Below are 20437 nucleotides of genomic sequence, written 5' to 3'. Positions count from 1 at the left end.
CGCTCGCCCCCAGCCCCCAACTGCAGCCCCAACTGCAGCCGGGGCGGGGGGCGGCGGGAGGCAGGGGGACCCGGGGGGGGCGACGAGGGGGGCGCAGCCCGCTGGGAGGGCTGGAGGCCGGGAGGGCAGCACGCCCGGGAGGGCCCTTGCTCCGGGGAGGCTCTGCCCGGACCGCTGCCCCGGCGAGCCCGGGGGAGGCACCGGAGCTGCCGCCCGGGATATCCCGGCAGGGCGCGGGGCGGGGGCGGCGCGGCGGGACCCCTCACCGGGGGGGGAGAAACTTCGCCGGAGGGGCCGGTCTGGACCCCCCGCCCCGCCGCACCGCCCGCGCTCCGCCCCGAAACCGGGCGCGGCTCCGCGGTCGGGCAGAGCCCGGCGGCTGCGGGCTCCGGCGGAGGGTCCGTGGCCGCCGCACCGCGCCGCGCCGCGCCGCCCCCCCCCCGCCCGTCCGCCCGCCCGCAGGAGGCCGCCGCGGTAAGGCCGAGCGCCGCGGGGACGGGGGCGGGAGCGGGGTCCTGGCGGCCGGGAGAAGTTGGGCTGAATCGCCCCCCCTCCCGGGGGGCAGCCCGGCGGGGCATCCCCCCCCCGGCCCTGGCCCGCTCCCAGCCGGGCTCGGGGAGGAAGGACCCCCGCCGGAGCCCGGGCGAGCGGCTCGGGGGCGCTGCTGGGCGCTGGCTGGGCGGCGGGGGGCCGCAGGTGCCCGGCGGGGAGGGGTGGTGGTGGTTGGGGACCCGGTCTGGGCTGCAGGTGTGACGGTAGATCGCACGGCTGGGACGTGGTCCCGGCGCCGGTTTGGCGGCACATGGACCGGTGGGGGTCGGTCCGGGCTGCAGATGCAACAGCGCAGCACGTAGGTGGGACAAGGTCCGGATCGCAGGCGCGGCGATGGAAGGTACAGGTGGGAGCCGGGCTGGGCTGCACTTGCAAAGATGCCGTGTGCGGGCTGGATGTGGTTTGGATCGCAGGTGCAATACACAATGTGTAGGTGCGACATGGTCCCCATGGCCAGCGCAACGGTGCGACGTGTAGGTGCAGTGTGGTCCAGATTGCAGGTGTGACAGCGGGATGTGCGGGCGGCATATGGTCCTGCGGTGCCTGCGTGTGCCAGTGCACCCACTAACACATTGCGTAGGCTGCTGGGTCTGCTGCTAGCGCTGGGCCGCTTGCAGGCTTTTATTTTGAAAAATTCTGTTATCCAGTGGTTTTCAGACAAGGTTTCCCAAGTCCTGCCAGGGTTTGCTTGCATACTTCTCTCGTGCCTCATCCTCCCTTTTGCTCAATAGCTCAGCAATGATGAAGTGGCCTCTTGCAACATCAGCACCCAGAGCTGAATTCCAGAGCTTGGGGGTGGGTAAGGAGTGCTCCGATACACTGATCTTAGGAAATAATACCCCAAAACAGTGTTCACGGTCCTCTCTCCCCATACCAGATAGGCATTGTGAACTGTACATCGTTTTTCTCTGATTCCTAAGACAGAGGAATTTCACTGAATAAACATGCTGCAGTCTGTGAAACATGTTAAGCTCCCTGGTACACTGCGAGGACTTCTGGCCTAAGTCAGTTAAAAAGAAAACTTGGGAGTCAGCAGAGTAACAGTAAGGTTGCAATTATCCTACTGAACTTGCTCAGAATTTGGGCTGTCTGGCCACCAATCTCATTTCTCTTCAACCCACTTAAGCTTGTCTTTCTACTACATAGAGGAGCAGTGGCGGCCAAAACTGGAGGGCGAGGGGGGAACTGCAGAAGCCTAAGAGGATATGTGATTTTTTTTTGGTCCTGTTATAAGTTAATAATCCCATTCTAGGCTGTCATCCAAGAATTTTGCTTCAAAAATGCGAGCAGTGTACAAGACCCATTGTGTAAAAGATAATCTAAATGTAGGACAGGAAGGGACCTGGCAGGTCAGCAAATCTAAGCACTGAATGATAGTATGCATGCGTTATTGCACAGCGCTGTAGTTCATTTGTTCCCAGGCTCCCAGGAAGGGGACGTTTCAGAACTTTATTGAACTGATATTATAATTCCCACCCACCCCACCCCCACAATATATGGCTTTATCTTAATTTTTATTTGCACTATGATTGCTTAGTTCTCTCAGTCTGATGCTTTTCTCTCTTATCAGTCCAGAAATGAGAGTTACATGCTTTTCTGTTTGCTGTGCAATGCCAAACAAGCTAGAACTTGCTGTCTGCTTTCATGAAGCGGGCTCCGGCTTCTGCTGATCCCTGGCAGTCGTGCACTGGGCTTCTCGCTCTCTGACTTCCCCGTGGATAAGTGGAGCTGCAAGGTCCAACTGGTGCCTCTTGTGCTTTGACACCCCACCCAAAAATAAATACCTCACCTGGTAGGTACTGCAATTAACGTCCTCCTCAGGCTCCTCCTGTCCTGTGATGGGGGTGGGAAACTGGGATTTTCATCTCCAGATGTCTGTCCGACTTTTGTGTTCTGCTGTCAGCTCTGATCTTATTCCAGCCTTCTTATTAATCCCATTTTTATTGTGTATCCCCATGTTCTGTGCTGGTGCGGTATTCTCCCAGTTTTCTCCCACTTGCTGTGTCATGAAAGGAGATGTTAAGTAGGATGGGGTCTCCTTCACTATCCGTAGTGACCCCTGCCAAACTCAGACTGACCCTTTCCGCAGGACTGGCTGTCCGATCCTTTCAGGTCTGTACCCTATTTATTACAAATAATATTTTTTTCTGTCTTAACTCCTGGTTTCACTGAGCTGCGTAGCAAGTGGCTGTGCTTCAAATGTGTTGGAAGCTGAACTCTACCCCTTTTTTTGCGTGCCAGGTATGCTGGATAGGTTTCCCAGAGCAAATTAGTAGAAAATTATTCTTATCAAAGCAAACGAAGTTGCATTTTGTCCTTCTTTCCCCCTCACCATTTTCTTCCATGTCTTCAATTATTTTTTTCCTGCAACAATTACTCTGTTGATGAGGGATTTTTAATCCCTCCATTGTACTGTAACCAGCCATGAGTAGAAGATGGGCATAATTCAGCAGTGGGTAGCAATAGAATGCCATAGATTAGGCAGCAAACAATCACAGAGCTGGAATAGTTGCAGGAACTTCAGACATACTGAATGTTCATATCTGAGCTCAGATTTAACTCCCAGTTGAATATCCTTGCTCTTAATATTTGCAATAAGGTCTATCAATAATGATTCAGAGGAAATACCACCTACTGATTCAACAAAGTCAACTCATAGGATCGCACTGTGGCACTGAACAAACCCATCTCTGTTCAATGCAAAGTACTACAGTTTGTAGGTACAAACACATCACAAGAAGATATCCCTGTTCCAACAATTAACATTGTACATTGCTTTTTACCTAACTAGGTGAAAAACGGCTAAATATTTTGCAGAGGCTAGGCACAGCCCTGCTGCGTGATACCCCTGGTGTTCGGTGCAGGAGGGAGGCTCGAGAATAGCTATGTGCTACTGGCCTAATATATTATAATCCCTTTGGTATTATCCACCGAACTCCAGTTTATTCTGGTGTTTCTCTGGTATGCTGCATTGCATGTGCAGCAGTTTACCATACAGTGCTTGTAAGCGTTGTGCTGCAGAGGCTGCCTTCATCTCCCAGTAGCCAGAAAAAGCACTGAGAAAGCACCAAGCAAACCATCTGTATCTTCATTATACAGAGAGCTCTTGTGTCCCGTGCTGTCAACCAAGATGCTAAGACCAAATTGGGAAAGGAAAAAAGTGACATCGAATTCTGAGCCTTGGCTTTCACCTTCTAATGGAGGGCAGTATCTTGGTAGGTCTGCTGTGACGTTGTCACAGTATTCCAGTTGTTCCAGTTCTGCGGATGTGCTCTATGAACAGGAGCTAAACGCAAAACGGGAGCGCTTCAAAAAAGGGTTCTCAACATTTGTGTGGCTTCTCAGGGCCACTCAGGTTCCTCATTAAGGGCAAGTATCATCTGGTTCCTTTTTCCTAGGAAAAAAGTAAGTAGTGAGCAACAGCCAGGCCTTATGATTGCTACCAGATATTGTCAGTGGTAGCTGAGGAGCCAATTTTATGGAACTGAATGTGGAAACAAATAGGAGGAGGGTGTGTGGGGTTCACGAGCCCCTGAGTCATAGCTTGGCATCTACAAGAGTGGCTGCAATTAAAAGTAAGTGGTTGTACGATGTGGCAGGTGAACATTTGTTGCCGTTTTGTCAACCTAGCCTTTCATATCTGTGGAAAACATCAGGAGAGAATCTAACAGCCTGCTGTTTTTCTATTTGATGTAATGAACAGGTATCGTTCACAGATTCAGCTGTTTCTTCTAGTCTGATACCCGAGCTGACATTTCAAAGTGCTGGGAATACTGAAGTCACAGATCAATGAAAATCTTAAGCAAGCAGTAGTGTTTGCAAAAGGCTTTGTAGCATTTGACGATGTATTTCAAGGTGCTCTGAGAAATCTACTGAGCTGATAAAGGAGACCCAGCGAAGCCAGAAGGAGGGCTGAGAGCCAGTCGATGAAGTCCTCATCCCTGCATCGGAGTCACTCAGCTGATTTCCAAATGTTTAAATATCCTAAAAGTAGTGGCTCACTTCAGAAGGGACATTGCTGCAGCACTATATCCAGTAAAAAAAAGTAAAGGCGAAGGAAGAGCTGCCAAATTTTAAACTTGGTGGGGCACAATGTTGAACTTGGCACAGCTATAGCAGGTATCACCAGGTGGTGCTACTTTGCATGGACTTCCTGTGTGTGTCTCTTACCAGGACCATTATTTTGCCTCAGCTGAGGTGTATATGGTATTAATTTGGGGGAATGTTTAAGGGCAGAGGAGGAATTTCCTCTTTGTATTGCTGCTCCATCAGAGCCAGTTGGGCAGGTGTCCTCGATCGATCCATCCTTGGTGCTCGGAGGACTTTCCCAAAAGGGACATGAGTGAAACTCCAGTTGATAGCTTGTGTAGCTGCTCACAGAGCACCCACAGGTTCAGTAACACAGAATCTCCCCAGATCCAACTTGCAAAGCCTGCTGTTGCCTCTGCTCCTCCCAAGCTGATGGTTAATGCCGACACAGGACAGCACTAATGGCAGCAGGCCACCTCGGCACTGTGTGGGTCTCCACTTTTCCAGCTGGAAAAGCTGAGTCACGTTTTAACAAGCGAGGACAGCAGAGGAATTTGGAGATCATTCCAGGAAAGTGTGGGAAAGGAGGCACACTGCAACATAAAACCTCTAAATGTAGTTGTAGTTTAAAATGGAAAATGTTGGTGATACTGCCCAGGTGGAGGTCAGATGAAGTTGGAGACCCGCAGGTCTGCTCCACTTTCCACCTGCCCTGCAGCAAGCCTGGCCACAGGGAGTCATGGCTGCCTGCCCCTCCTCGTGTTCCCCCCCCAGGTGCCAGCCCTGTCCCTGTCCCAGGGGGTGCACAGTGAGCTCATCCCTTGCTGGAGACACAGCCCTCCCCAGCCTGCCCGGGTGGGTGGTGAGGACGAGGGGAGAGCCCCTTTCCTCTCTCCGAATCAATGAATGAGGATGGCGGGATCATTTCTATTTATTTATTTATAAATGGGGTGAGCAGCTATGTTTGTGTCAGTGTAGCTAAGGAATAACTTTGTTACCCTCCACTCTGTCAGTTAATAAGGCAGCTATCTCCGTGCTGCTTCTGTTGTGCTGGTTTCCCCTATCTGGGAACTGTCTACTCCTCATCTGTCCTGCTTTTCTGTTAAGTCATTGCACAGCCTTTGCTGAAAGCAGTGAGCTAAGCCTTAGCATTGTTTTCCGACAGAGACCCCAGGTGGAAATAGAAGTTCCCATAGTACAAGGTAGCAGCTTTTTGTGAGCAAGGGTTTTCTTCCCACAGCCTCCCAAGCATCCACGCCGTGGCACATCAGCTCTTTCTACTGCCTGGCCCAGATCAAGGTACTTCACCTAAATAAAAGGATGGTCCCTGCTGCCAAAGAGTTTACTCTGAGGAGCGGCTGCAGCCCCTCACGGGCTGGATGTGCAGCCCAGGGGGGCTGGGGAGGAGAGGTGAAGCTGCACAGCCCTCCCGTACCATCGGTTCTGCACTGGCCCTCCTGCAGCTGCACTGCAGTGCTGCTGCCCAACACCAAGAGCGTTCCCAGCCCTGCAGCGGGTCCCTCGGGCACGTGGCGTGGCATCGGGGGATTGCGGGGTCTGGCTTTGCAGTCTTGCCCCCTTTGCTGCCCACAGCTGTGGACCCTGGGGGGCTGCCTCCTCTGTGTTAGTTGTGTGAGTAAGCCTCCTCCTGCCCCAGAAGCAGCCACAATCTCCTTTGTGTGTTTCTAGCTCAGAAAAGGCTGATTCATTCTCTGAAGCAGATTAATTACTGCTGCTATTTAAAAAAAAAGAAAAAAAGAAATCCTTTAGAGTTGGTCAGCTTAACTTTCAGCTGTGTGTACAATGCAGGAAAGCAAATGTGCTCTGAGCAAAAAAGTTTGCAAGGAAAAAGAAACTGTAGCTTGCAATATTTACCTGGCGCTTCAGCAGCGGGCTCTGCAGTTCAGGAAGTATTCATGACTGTGTCTTCTTGACTTACATGACAAGTGGTGCAAATTTGAGCCCACCATGAAGGTGAACTGGGGAACAAATATTTTTATTGCATTATATGTTTTATAACTTGTTTCCCTTCTGGTTTTCATCATGCTGATGTGGCACCTGGCTCCCCAAGTAGCTTGCATCCAAAGCCTGGCTGAGCTGCTCCACTTCTTCCTTGGAAGGCTGCTTTCCAGCCTGCTTGGCTCTGCTTACTTGTTTATGCACTGATGGGCTGTAGTTCCAGATTTCAGGACAAGCTGTCCAATATTCATGAGTTATTCTGTATTTACCCAGTCCTGAGGCTTCTTTTATAAGCCCGGGGATAAATTCTGGGGTTTGTTATTTCCATTTCTGGAAATGGACTGAACCTCCACAACCATTGTCAAGCCCTAAATATGGCCTCTATCTAGAAGAAAGGTAAGGGAAAGGACAACCACAAAACTAAATTGATTTACAAACCTGTAATTCACAAACCTCTGTTCTGATAACAGTTGTAAGCAAGTGTTGGAGCAAGCCATATGTGTAGAGATTAATCAGTTATAAAACTATATCCTAATACCAGTTGTAAACTTATCTATCAGATAAATATAGTGATTTTCCTCTTGAAGATCGCTGACAGCCACATGATCAGCTGGCGTAAAGCACTGCAGCTCTTTGGACTATGCAAACATGAGGGTATGGCTGAACAAGTGATTTCTTTGTAAATTAAAACCCAATATCAACTACTTGTTTCTAAAGAGATTTTAATTATTATGTAGGAAAAACTAAAAGAAATCAAGGAGTTGGTAAAATATCCTGCATGTAAGTTAGACTTACGCATATGTAGGGTCATTTTGCCCCAGCATGAGAATTTCCCGCCATAAACCTCTGGCTGGTTGTGACATATTAAAATTCGTGCACATTAATTCCAAGACTGAGTTAGAACTGGAAGGATAGTATCTGGGAAGACAACTTCAGGTCACCTTGAAACAACTGGACTAAGTACTGTAGCAAGGTGAAGGTTAAGCCAGTCAAGCATTCTAGGATTACTGTGTTAGAAAATAGGGATTTCAAACTTTTTCATTGAGCAGTAGAGAAAATAGTCTGAAGGCATCTTTGGAGTGGATTAGTTTTGAAATCATGCTAAGCCACTCTTCCACAAGAATTTATTTTAAACGGCTCAAATGCTTAATTTCTTGAGTCAGCAGCTGAGCATGTTCTCTGGTTACTCTCAGTAACGTTCGTATTAATACAAGCTTGCAGGAGAGTACCTGGCAGTATCTGAGTCTGTCCTCCTTAAGGTGTGCAATCTGTACTTTGCCTGTGCCATTAGGAATCCTGCTATAGTCACCCTTATCTGAACAAAAACATTTGGGATGTTTGCTTTCCGGGCTGTTCCACGAGGTGAGATACCAGCCACCATGATTCGTCATCAGTGGTTGAATGGAAAAGCTGATCTGGATAGGAAGGAGTCATGTTTGCAGCCTGTTTGGAGAACAGCTGGAGGAAAACTGCTTCCTAATCTAACATTCTGGTGCCCTGGTAGCTTTTTTCAGCAGGGACATCTGTAAATGTTAATACGGATCCAGGGAGCTCTTTTTAGTGGTGCCTAGAACCCTTTCCCCTGTGGGCATCCTGCATCAGACTGGTTTTTAGGGAAGAGCTATTCCCTGCCTGAAGATCTTCATCCTTGTGCAAGTGAGGAGGGTTTGTGTCTGTGACGGAGAAGCAAAAGGCTAAAACCTGCACAGGATCTGCTGCCTCTCTCCCTCTGGGAAAGGGCTCAAAAGGTCTTCTTTCTGTAATTACATCTCACTGCTGCAGCACCAGTGTGTGTGCAAGGGAGCAGAGTTCAGCCATCTCGACAGGCTTCATCCTGGCAATTCCCAAGCGGTTCCCCTGCAGCCTTGGCACGGGTGTAATGTAGTTATGCAGGATAAATAAACTGGATAAATATCAGGCTCCTTACTCAGCCTGTGCTTAAGAGCACATGCATCCTTTAGAAATCCATGCATGGGTCTGTGCCCTTTGCTCTGGGTAGAACTGCTGGTGCAGTTTGGAGGTTTGGCAGAAAAAAGCATCGTTGTCTGTCCAAAGAAGGCACCAAGTTCCCCACGGTTAACGGTTTAATCTCCCCAGCTGGAAGCACCCTCCCCAAAACAGGATGTTTGTTTTGTTGCAGAAGCTTCCTACCAAAAGAGCTGTGGAGCGAATGTTTTGGATGTTTCCAGATAGACCCCAAGGAGGGAGCAAACCGGCTGCTTTCACTGTGCTCTCCCAGTGCCTGGGAAAGTCATCACTGGCCCACCCCACCTGCTCCTCAAGCTCTTCTGACATCTCCTGCTATCCCCGTGGCAAAGGGTGATGCTTGCAAAGGCCAGGCACCTTCCCTTCCTTGTGGGCAGGGCGGGGATTGGGCTCTGCCTCTAAATTTGTATGTCTTCACCTGGCCAAACCTCGTTTCAGTGCCCCTTCGGTACTTTGACACTGGTCCTTCTGGTTGTTTAACACAGAGTTCAGTTCTCATATGAACGAAGGAGTGTTGTTGAATTGTCTAGACTTCTTCCCAGTACCCTAATTTTTCCCTTATATACATGTGGTTGTCTTCACTGGCTCCATGGGAGCCGTAGTACCCAACAAACTGGTCACAGAGATGCAGAGGCGAATATTACACCTCTAATTCTTGAATAATGGCTGTGCTGATGTTTAGTAATTTAGTAGCGGATGCTACTAGGCATTTTTGGCAGTATCACCTAAAAAGAGCCATCGCAGCAGACCTCTGGCTGGCATCTCTCCCTGGGAGCCAGAAATGAGCTGAGTGTCTCCTTTCCAAAATCCTTGACACAACTTCCAAGAGAAGCCACTGGCACGGGAGCTGATTTGTCATGTAAATGTAGAGCAGTGAGAAGACAACTGATGGCTGTAATTAGGAATAATCTAATTCCTAAGGGCAAACAGGGTGTATTTATTTATCTTTAATTGGATTCCTGCATTTTGTGGACCCACCATGTGGACAGGGGAGCCACCACACTGTGATCTGGAGACAGCAGAGCAATACTGGAGCTGTAGAGGGTCTTGGCTCTTTACATAATGTGAGACTGAACGACTAGTTCTTGATTTAATCTGTCTGATTTTGATGTAATTCCTATCCAGAGTACCACCAAATCATCTGCCAGAAAATCGGGGTAAAAATGGGCTGATTTGCTGGGGGGGAACCATTAGCCCTCTCTGAGCAACCTGAAAGCTGCTGGGACAGAAGCTCAGACAGGAGGGGATGGATCCATATTTATGCCTTTAACACGCTACATCCCTGTGGTTGGGGGGCAAAGTTTTGCTCCCCAGGACATCACTCAGCTCTCCTGGAAGGCAAACGTTCAGACCCCACCCCCACACCCCTCTCCAGGCATGTGGGGCTGCTGCTGCTTCCTCCAGAGGAAGAGGAGGCGAGGGGTGCTGAGCATCCCCCACTCCCCAGGCAGTGCCCAAAGCATTCGGTCAGAGATGCAGCCCCATGGTGGACTCTTCCTGGTGGTGCCATCAGAAGCAAACACCCTTGCTGGGGCTGAGCTGGGACCACCAGGCCGGTGGCGGTGGCGGGGTGCTGAGCGCGGTGGGGGGCAGAAGCATCAGTCCATGCATCAGCTGCTCCCGCAGCGGCTGGCTCACTGCGGTGAGGTGTGGGCAGCTGCCTGCAGCAGCGGGCAGGGCTCTCAACACAGCGATGGGGGAGCTGGGATCCAACCCCCCTCATTTTTCTCAGCTGCTGCCCATTGCTGCTGCTGTTCATGTGCCGTGGGGCTTGCAGGAGGGGGGCTGCAGCCCTAGAACCGTTTTTTCTGCTTTTTAGCCCGTTTTCTCTGCTGCTTCTGCTTATTCTTCATGTGTGCATGACTTAGGTGATGCAGCCTCTCTAAGAATGTATTTCTGGCCTATCTCACAGGTCCAGACTACAGATGAGACCTGATGGGCGCTGATAGCCCTTTAAATTTCTTCCGTGGTTGCAAGGACAGGAATTTGCCATGTCAACAATCCTTTCTCTGCAGGATTTTTTTTTTTCTCTCAACTTTTTATTTTTTCCTAAAACCCGCTGTGAGCCCATCCTGCTCCCAAGAACCAGATTAGCAACTAAACTTTACAGGACTCGGGGATTACACTTCAGGAGTGCATGTAATGTAAAGTGACGTTCATTTGCTGTTGTAAAACCCGTTATGAATTAATGTTTGTCTTGGATTGTATAATCACTCCCTCAGAGTGCTTCCTACAGCAGGATGAGGAGATGTGCAGAGTCATTTCCTTGGATATTGAATTGTTATGGTGAAATTGCCTTAATTAGAAAGCACATGGGCAAGTTCATCGCTTTAAAGGCGAGCTGAATTTGGACCGAAGGGCAGACAGATCAGTGCATTTCTAACATCGGTGGAGCTGTGTTCATGTCCACGAGGGTTGAGTTTCCCCACTAAGGCAGGAAAACTTGCTGTGGGCTCCAGCTTTTCATCTAGGAGGTTCAATTCAGGGTAGAGACCTCACAGAGTAAGAAAAAACCAGCATTTAAAGGCTGACCACCACTCTGAGCCAGGCAGGAGGTATCTGCTAAAATGGGCTGTGTTGAAATATTCATAATTTAATAATAACTAGCTTGCAGTTAACACCTCCCAAAAGGCTGAATGGATGCGTTTTACAGCTGTGGCTTGCAAACTAGTTTCCACGTGACATCTCGACCAGAGAGGCATAGAGGTTTTCTGTTGAAAAGAGCTTTTTCAAGTCTTCGAAGCCTGCTTAGCTCATAAAAGCTGGGCTGGACTGAAGCTCAGCAGGACCTTAGGGTGCCCCAGTGAGAGCAGGATTCCCATCATAGAGGCCCTGCCCAGGGGAACAGTGCCTGAGCCTCCAACCTTTGCTGTGCCACCCCTCTCCTAGCTGCCAGTCCAGGGGCTGGGCAGCCTTGGGTTGGACATCCTTATTATTTAAGCTGTCCTGGCTCTTGCAGCATTTCAAAGATCTCTGAGATCTTGCAGTGTTTAAAGCCCCAGTGCCACAAAGCCAGGAGACAATCAACAAATGGTTACAGGACTGGTGCCACAGCCAGGAGTTTGGCTGCTTAGACCATGGGACTCATGTGGAGAAACCTGGTCTACTGGGGGCTGATGGGGTCCATCTGTCAGAGAAGGGGAAGAGCATCTTCAGTTGTAGGCTTGCCAAGCTGGTGAGGAGCACTTTAAAGTTGCGGGGGGAGGGGAACCTCAATCCATCCCACTCCTACCAGTTTGATGCCGGTGCCAGCAATAGATGCCCAGAGCCTGGAGAGGGATCGCAGGTCAGCAGGAGAGCACCTGAAGAACAGCACAGAGGAATTACAGCCACTCTGGCTAGTAGGTCAGCTTCCTCGGGGGCCCAACTTAAATGCAGGTGCACACAGCGTAGGGAATGAACCAGAGGAGTTAGAGACGTGCGCACCCCTGCAGGGCTACAATCTTATTGGCACCACAGAGATGCGGTGGGATGGCTCCCATGGCTGGAGAGTTGGCATGGGAGGATACAGGCTCTTTAGGAAGGACAGGCAGGGGACTTCAGGAGAGCAGACTTTGGCCTCTTCAGGAATCTGCTTGGTAGAGTAGCCTGGGACAAAGCCCTGGGGAGAAGAGGGGCCCAAGAAGGCTGGCTAATATTCAAGGATCACCTCCAAGCTCAGGAGCGATGCATCCCAACAAAGAGGGAGTCAGGCAAAACCACCAGGAAGCCTCCATAGCTGAACAAGTCACTCCTGGGCAAACTCAAACACAAAAAGGAAGCCTACAGAGTGTGGAAGCAAGGACAGGCAGCCTGGGAGGAATACAGAGAAATTGTCCGAGCAGCCAGGGATCAGGTTAGAAAAGCTGAAGCCCTGATAGAATTAAACCTGGCCAGGGACGTCAAGGGCAACAAGAAAATCTTCTATAGGTACATCAGTGATAAAAGGAGGACTAGGGACCCTCTCTGTGGGCCCCTAGTGGGGCCAGTGGACCCTCTCCAGAAGTAAACGAGAGACCTGGTTACCCAGGATGTGGAGAAGGCTAAAGTAATTAATTACTTTTTTGCCTCAGTGTTCATTGGCAAGTTCTCCAGCTGCACTGCCCCGGTCACAGAAGGCAAAGGCAGGGACATCGGAGAAATAAGAACTGCCCACTGTAGGAGAAGATCAGGTTCAAAACCATCTAAGGAACCTGGAGGTGCACAACTCCATGGGACCTGATGAGATGCATCCACAGGTCCTGAGGGAACTGGCAGATGAAATGGCTAAGCCTCTGTCCATCATATATGAGAAGCTGTGGCAGTCTGGTGAAGTTCTCACTGACTGGATATTGGGAAACATAACCCACATTTTTAACAAGGAAAAAAAAGGAAGACCTGGGGAACTACAGACCAGTCAGCCTCACCTCTGTGCCTGGCAAGATCATGGGGCAGACCTTCCTGGAAACTGTGCTAAGGCACATGGAAAATAGGGAGGTGATTGGTGACAGCCAGCGTGGCTTCACTAAGGGCAAATCATACCTGACAAATTCGGTGGCCTTCTACGATGGCATTCTACACAGCAGTGGTGGATAAAGGAAGAGTGACTGACATCATCTACTTGGACTTGTGCAAAGCATTTGACACTGTCCCACATAACATCCTTGTCTCTAAACTGGTGAGACATGGATTTGATGGATGGACCACTTGGTGGATAAGGCATTGGCTGGATGGTCACACTCAAAGAGTTGTGGTCAACAGCTCAATGTCCAAGTGGAGACCAGTGACAAGTGGCGTTCCTCAGGGATTGTGCTGGTATTGGAACCAGCACAGTTTAATGTCAGCCACATGGACAGTGGGATCGAGTGCATCCTCAGTGAGTTTGCTGGCAACAGCAAGCTGTGTGGTGTGATCAACACACTGGAAGGAAAGGATGCTGTCCAGAGGGACCTTAACAGGCTTGAGAGGTGGGCCTGTGCAAACCTCATGAAGTTCAACAAGACCAAGTTCAAGGTCCTGCACATGAGTCAGGGCAATGCCAAGCTGGGCCGAGAATGGATTTAGAGCAGCCCTGAGGAGAAAGACTTGGGGGTGTTCGTTGACAAGAAACTCATTGTGACTCTGCAATGTGCGCTTGCAGCCAGAAAGCCAACCACATCCTGGGCTGCATCAAGTGTGACCAGCAGCTCAAGGGAGCTGATGCTCCCCCTCTACTCCACCCTCCACCCCAGACCCTACCTGGAGCACCATGTTCAGCTCTGGGGCCCACAACGTAAGAAGGACATGGACCTGTTGGAATGAGTCCAGAGGAGGGTTGTGAAGATGATCAGAGGGCTGGAGCACCTCTTCTATGAAGATGGGCTGAGAGAGTTGGAGTTGTTCAGGCTGCAGAAGAGAAGGCTCCATGAAGACCTCACAGCAGCCTGCCAGTACCTAAAGGTGCCGACAAGAAAGCTGGAGGGGGACTTCTTATAAGGGCCTGTAGGGATAGGACAAGGGGGAATGGCTTTAAACTTGAAAGGGGTAGATTTAGAGTAGATATTAGGAAGAAATTATTTACTGTGAAGGTGGTGAGGCACTGGCACAGGCTGCCCAGAGAAGCTGTGGGTGCCCCCTCCCTGGAAGTGTTCAGGGCCAGGCTGGATGGGGCTTGGAGCAGCCTGGTCTGGTGGAAGGTGTCCCTGCCCATGGCAGAGGGATTGGAACTAGGTGATCTTTAGGGTCCCTTCCAACCCAAACCATTCAATGATTCTATGAAAACCCTGCACAGCTGATGTAAGGTACAAGGGACTGTCCCCACCACCTGCCACCCCCACGCTCTCTATCCCACCCACCCCAGCCATCCTTCTTCCTCTTTTTTTTCTTTTTTTTTTTTCCCCTCCCCACCCCCCTTTTCTTTGCCAGATCATTTCCCTGCTTTGATCATTTCCCTGCTCTGCGTCACCCCGGGCCAGGACCGCTTTCTTGTGATGGCGCACAGATCTGCGGTGCGGTGCAAGCCTTCCTCCTTCCCAGCCCATGGGGAAGTGTCATCCTCCCAGCGGCCAGGGAATGAATGGGGTGACAAATGACATGCAAATACCTTCTCTGGAGGCTATATAAAAGTTACTTCCTTGCCTTTCTGAAGATTGACATTTACGTACTATTAGACGCTGATATCCTGTTGAACTTCCTTACAGCATGCGATTTGCAGACACGCTCCTATGGGGATTTTGACTTTATTGACTGAAGGTTCCTTGGCAGAGAAGGAGAAAATGAACTGGCTGGAGAAGTGAAGGCTCGCACAGCCAGCTGAGAAGGTTCCTTCTGTGCAAAAGAGACAAGGGAATAATTTGGCTTCATCTCCGAGGTAGGAATTTTTCCCTCTGCCTGTTTTTTCTGTCCTTTTGGCATCCTGTGGAGGTGTTGAAAAACAAACGAAAAAAAAAGCAATAAAAGGTTTTTGGCTCTCATAATAAGTTGGTGTGACAGCTTCCCGCTGAGCAGGAGCTGGGAGAATCTTAGAAAGTTACCACTGCACTGCTCATGTTGCTGGGTAACAGTTTCTGTTTCTCACGTGACCCCCAAATCATAATAATAAATCGCGTCCCAAAATGCCAAATGATGCTGGAATTGCTGGTAGGTGGAGGTGCTGCCTCGGCCAGCACGCGGGCACTGTAGCAGGGGCAGGGGGGTTCTCCAGACCCACCTTACACCCCATCGTGCTTTTCTTGGGATCAGTATTCCTTCCTGGCTGGGGTCAGGATGCCCCGCTGGCTCCTGTGGCTCTACTAAGGACAGCAGGGAGGAAGCCCCGGTGAGCCCAGGGTGCAGCGGTGCAGCCCCATTTGCTGCAGCGCAGCTGGGAGCCAGCATTGCTCTGCAGGGGGCAAGTGCTGGCTACCACTTGGCATCCCTCCGGCATCTCTGTCATGCCCCCAGAGGCCTGTGGTAGCATGTGAGGATGCCGCAGGGCTCGTATCTACGGTGGAAAGCTTTTTAAATTGGTTTGGGTGACTTGGCACTCAGATAGGGAAGGCTAGCACCTTGCTTCTAGCCGCCGCAGTGACAGTGGCCGTTTCCAAAGCGAAGGTCTGACAGCTGCACCAGTCTGATTCAAACCTGACTTACTGGGATAAGGTAAACTGCTTGTTGAGTGTCTTCAGACAGTGTTATTAAACCCATTTGAAGGTAAATTAGTGCAACCTGTAAATATAAATAAGGGTTTAGATGCCACTGAAGATCCTAACATCAACATCCTTGAGCTTCCCAGTTCAGCTTGATTTGTATGTGGTACCTGTAGCAGCCTGATGATTTATTTACTTGTTTATTTACTGGTGGGGAAGAAGTCACCGGTGATTATTTTTATTGGTACAGTTAATCCTGGTGTAATCTCACCACTACCAATACATATTGAATGGACACATTTACCCCATGTGCAAGACATCATGCCTCATCATAGCTTACAGTTGCCCAGGAGAGAGAAGCTGTGCCGGCACACAGTATCCTAATAGCGGTGGATGGGACTGAATCAGGACAATCTGTTTTTCCTTTCTTTGTGAAAGAATAAGCTATAATGGAAAAATGTGTGTACATTTATACTGCTTTGGCCGTGGTCCTTTATGTCTATGCACTGAAGTCCTTTTCTGGGGGTTTGCTGCCAGTCCCAGCCAGCAAATGGATGGCACAGCTCCCGCCCACCGGCTGCAGCAGGCTGTGCGTCCATGCTCCCTCATCTGCTAAAGGCAAAATGCTCCCTGCGATGGTGCGGCGCCTCTGAGGACACTGCCAGCCTGAGATGCTCCATGAAAGCTCTGATTTGAGCTGTACCGAAGTGAAGCATACTGCATCAGAGACTTCTTGAACTTCTTCAGTAACGCAGAGCAAGACTGGGCACTCATTCCAAGACCTTTTAATTTTTAAAGCAGAAATCACTCATTCTGGCCTCTGATACAGGTGAGGATCAAGAATGCGTAGATCACAAGTCTACTGAGGCTACTGGTTATGGCAGGAAAAGGATGGAGCAGCAGCTGCTTTAGGTGCTGAGGCAGGATCTGTTGAGCAAACCATGCCTTTTGTTTGCACACCTCGATTTCCCACTGTACCCTCACCATCAGCTCCCCTGGGAGCCTGAGTGCGCTGCCAGTTCCTACCGATGCTAATGGGCCCACACCAAGGGGTCAGCTTTGTTTCTACAATAGAGATTTGTGGTGTCCCCCACACTTCTTTTGGTGTGTGGGAGGATGATTTCATTAGCCTGTACGTACACAAGCTGTTCAGAAGCTGCACAGGAAAACACAATAGTACAAATGAAAGCAAAAGGAGAGCAGGAAGAAGCTATCACGCTTCTGGAAGTGGCTTCGGAAAGCACAAAGCCAGGATATTGTTTCTTTTTAGTGACTGAGTAGTCTGACATGTTGCAAAATACAAAAGCTTGGCGTATTCCCAGCAGCAGAGTGAAAATTGGAACTGCCCAGAAGCAAAACCTACCATTAGCAGCCAGCCAGGCAGAACGGGCTCCTGAGTGCCAGGAAATGGCACAGAACAGAGGAGGGGCTGAGCAGCAAGAAAGCTTTTCTTCAGGGGCAGCGCTGTGCCCCAGCAGCCTTGGGGAGGGAAGTGGAGGGCTGCGAGGGTCAGGATGTGGGGTCACATGCTCTCAGACTTCTTCAAATTTGTGTGGGGGGGGTCAGGATGCTCTCAGACTTCTTCAAAGGGCCACAAGGAGCTGCCATTCCCCCCATGCCCCCCCCCCCCCCCCCCATCTTGCAGCATGGGCAGCAGGTCTGCTCCCAAAAAATCAGAACGGTTTTGACTAATTTTTCTCCCTGTTGTTTTCCCTCAATTATACTTAGCTGCCCTGAGAAAACTCTTTTTAGATGTCCTCCCAGGTCCTTGCTGTGATCCATGTCATCCTGGAGGCATGTAATAATTTAGACTGAAAGCTGTGCTGTGCAGCTCTGCTCTCCACAGCTTCAAATGATGGAGTAAGTATTGATGTACCCTGATTTATCTCCCACAGATGTCATCTCCCTAGGAGCTGACTTGAAGGACAGAGGGGCACAGAAAATTGAATTTGGGAAGCACCTGACTCATAAAGAAAAAAGGACAAAATTTTATGAACTGTGTTGGATGCATGCTGGGAACATCACAGCTTTGCAAACCCAATGATCCAAAAAGCTAGCACCATGAACCACAATGTTGCTCTGGCTGGGAGCAAGAGGAGAAGTCTTTATGGTGCCTTTATGTTTCCCAAAGGAATCTCTTCAAACGAAGAGTATTTTTACATTGATGCTTTTTTAGCCATCATTCCCCATCAGGCTTAACCAAGCTCGGAGGGTGAGAAGCAAGATGAGGAGAGGGTTGCATTTATCATGGTGAATGTTGTGAGCCGTGTCCCCATGGCAGCAAGCACAGATGCACCATCAGGATGTGCGCAGGGAGCAGCACCCAGCACCGGTGCCTCCTTCCGCTGGGGAGGGCAGACCATGGGTGCTGCAGGCATGGTTGAATGAAGAGGCTGGGGACGTTGTTTCCACTATCACATCCTCCTCTATAGCCTAGGCAGCAAAAAGCAAAGCTCCCCATGTCTGTCTACTGGCAGGAGGAGAGATGTTTTCAGTCTAGCGTGTTGCCTCTGCTGGCCAGGGGACTTTCCATCCCTCAGCCAGCTCAGTCTGAATGGCCCCTGTGAGACAGCCAGATAGATGCATTCCATTTTAAGCCCTTATCTGTCTCACTCTGCTGAGATCATTTACTTGCTAATAAGCTCCTGTGGTCAGAGATAAAAGGCTTTTTTACCAGCCCTGTGAGGATGTACCTGAGTGGCTTTGCAACACTGTGGTTCATGGAAAATATGGAAAGATGTTGCATTCATAATATATCACTCATATCTGTGTTTGTAAACAGATTTATCACACCATCTGCAGAATCATACTGCAGTCTCCTCCATATTTATTTCATTTCAATTTATATAGTACAGCTCCTGTTTATTTTATTCCCTTTTTATGATTAGAGACATTAGCTGCTTTTTTTTTCCTTCCCTACAAAAAGAGTGCACTCTCTGTGGGAAAGAATATGTAATCAATCCAGTTTGTTCATCTTAGTGCATAAAACCAGAAGCTGGTACTGTTTGGAGAGGTACCTGCCTGGACTTGTGTCTCATCACTTCACATCTGTGTGGAGCAGGTGGGGAGGAAAGGATAATTCTGAACAAATCTGCGGGTAAACAGGATGTTCTGTCAGTGTTTCCCGTCTCCCGTTGCACTGGGTGGGCTTCATTTCCAGAAACCAGCTAAGCCTGAAGTCAGTAATACCACTATGCCTCCGATTTTCTGTAGCTTCTTCATATATAACGAAGTATTTGTACAACTGTTGAGCAAAAAAGCCAGCCAGCTTTGTAATCTGGTTTGGTAAGACGCATTTAGTCAGATGCAAATTTTAGAAAGTGGTTTTCTGAAGTATAAAAAGAGAGAGAGGGGAAGCTTGCGGTCAGCAGCCACTTCTGCAGCCCCTTGGCTGAACAGCACGAGCCCTGGCACAGCTCCAGGCAGAGCAGAGCCAGGAGGACCATCCTCCTCCAGTGGTTGCTCCTGCAGGCTTCCTCACCCGGCGGGAGCACGAGGCTCTTCTGTGCACACCCAGGGACCAAATCCAGGTTCTCTGCTCGTTGCACGCTTTCACTTTGGGGAGAGGAAAGAGCCTGGGCTCCAGCAGAGGCAAGAGGAGGAATGGGTCCTACCCAGTGAGCCAGGCCTTGGCCCCCACTGCCAGCACTTCAGTTTGTGCCCATCCCCTGTGCAGAAGTTAAAAACCCAGGACAGTCAGTTCCTCCTCCCAGGCAGGAGGCTGAGGGATGTCAGGTCCTTGGGGAAGCCACCAAAGAACAGGGCTGGGTGGAACGAGCTGTGCTGCACCCTGGTCCAATGGTCCTCGGCACTGCCCCATGCTGGAGGTCTGGCCTGGACCCCAGGCACTGGAAGAGTACTCGATGTGCAGCACAGGGCAGGATTTGTCCACAGCTCCTTAGGAATGCCTCTCCAGTCCAAGACTAAATTCGCCATGGTGAGAGGGGTACGGTGGTGCTGCCTCATCACCAGGGTTGTGACTCGGGCAGGACATTTTCGCTTCTCGCCCTCCAGGAAGGGAGGATTTCACTTCTTTGCATTGAGCCTAACCCAGATTCCTGGGCTTGGGAACAGAGGAACGATTCAGGGTGACTAACTCCAACAAGAATTTTACCGAGAGTGAGCAAGGGCTCCGGGCTGCAGACAGTGATGACAAATCTTAGAAACTCAAGCCTGTACTTTGGCAGGAGGGTTTATTGTTTGGGTTTGGGTTTTTTTTATATGATCCTTTTTATTACTTGTCAGCTGTACAGTGTGTTCTCAGATGGTATATTCACAACTTCATGTTTTTTGATCATGACCATCATTTTTTCAGATAACAGAACAGTGAACAACTGGGCGCTTGGCCAGGTCTTTCCCCATTGAAGCAAAGTGAAACTCGGTGAGAGGGTTTCTCCAGAGCTCTCTAAAAGGATTTTCTGTGACTGTATCCCACAATCTCCACCACCTCTCTGGCCCTTACTGAACACAGCTTTTGATGCTGTGAGCTGAATGCCCCTGCCAATCTCCCATCATCACCTTTTCCCAGGGGAATCGTTCAGGCTTTCTCAAATATCCCATCCTATCACACTTCGCATCTTTCCAGGAGGCACGTTTAGGCCTACCAAAAATTAGTGAGCAAACTTTCTGGCAGCGCATTTGCCGAGGGGTAACTGCCAAGATGAGATTTGGGGTGAACCAGCCGCCGTGTGGCTCTGCTGTGGAGAAGCAGCCAGGACCTCTCTCAGCAGTGCAGTCCCTAGGAAAAATGACAAGGCAGGCTTTAAAGTAACGGGATTATTTCCAACCGTTGTAAATGGTCTGTGCTTCATCTTGGTTTTCTGGCAAATAAAACCTTTGAAAGATTT

General features: G+C 49.9%; 1 protein-coding gene across 5 annotated transcripts in view; it reads left to right on the top strand.

Annotated features, from left to right (window-relative positions):
• The first annotated feature begins 106 nt into the window (after window positions 1–106).
• LOC308066683 (inverted formin-2-like) overlaps window positions 107–20437 on the top strand; it is a 45658-nt gene continuing 25327 nt past the window's right edge. Inside the window, exons 1-3 of one of the 5 annotated variants that reach the window (XM_080394264.1) lie at window positions 5610–13923; window positions 14664–14833; window positions 19906–19971. The gene's annotated coding sequence lies outside the window, so the exon portion shown is untranslated. Of the gene's footprint in view, window positions 475–5609; window positions 13924–14097; window positions 14834–19905; window positions 19972–20437 lie in introns of those variants that run through there. The other 4 variants (XM_080394263.1, XM_080394261.1, XM_080394260.1 and 1 more) reach the window with 4 other exon arrangements.

The sequence above is a fragment of the Falco punctatus genome, assembly GCF_963210335.1.
Source record: "Falco punctatus genome assembly, chromosome: 7".
Lineage (NCBI taxonomy): Eukaryota > Metazoa > Chordata > Aves > Falconiformes > Falconidae > Falco > Falco punctatus.
Note: the sequence above shows the minus strand (reverse complement) of the source record. Positions and strands in the feature narration are given on the sequence as shown.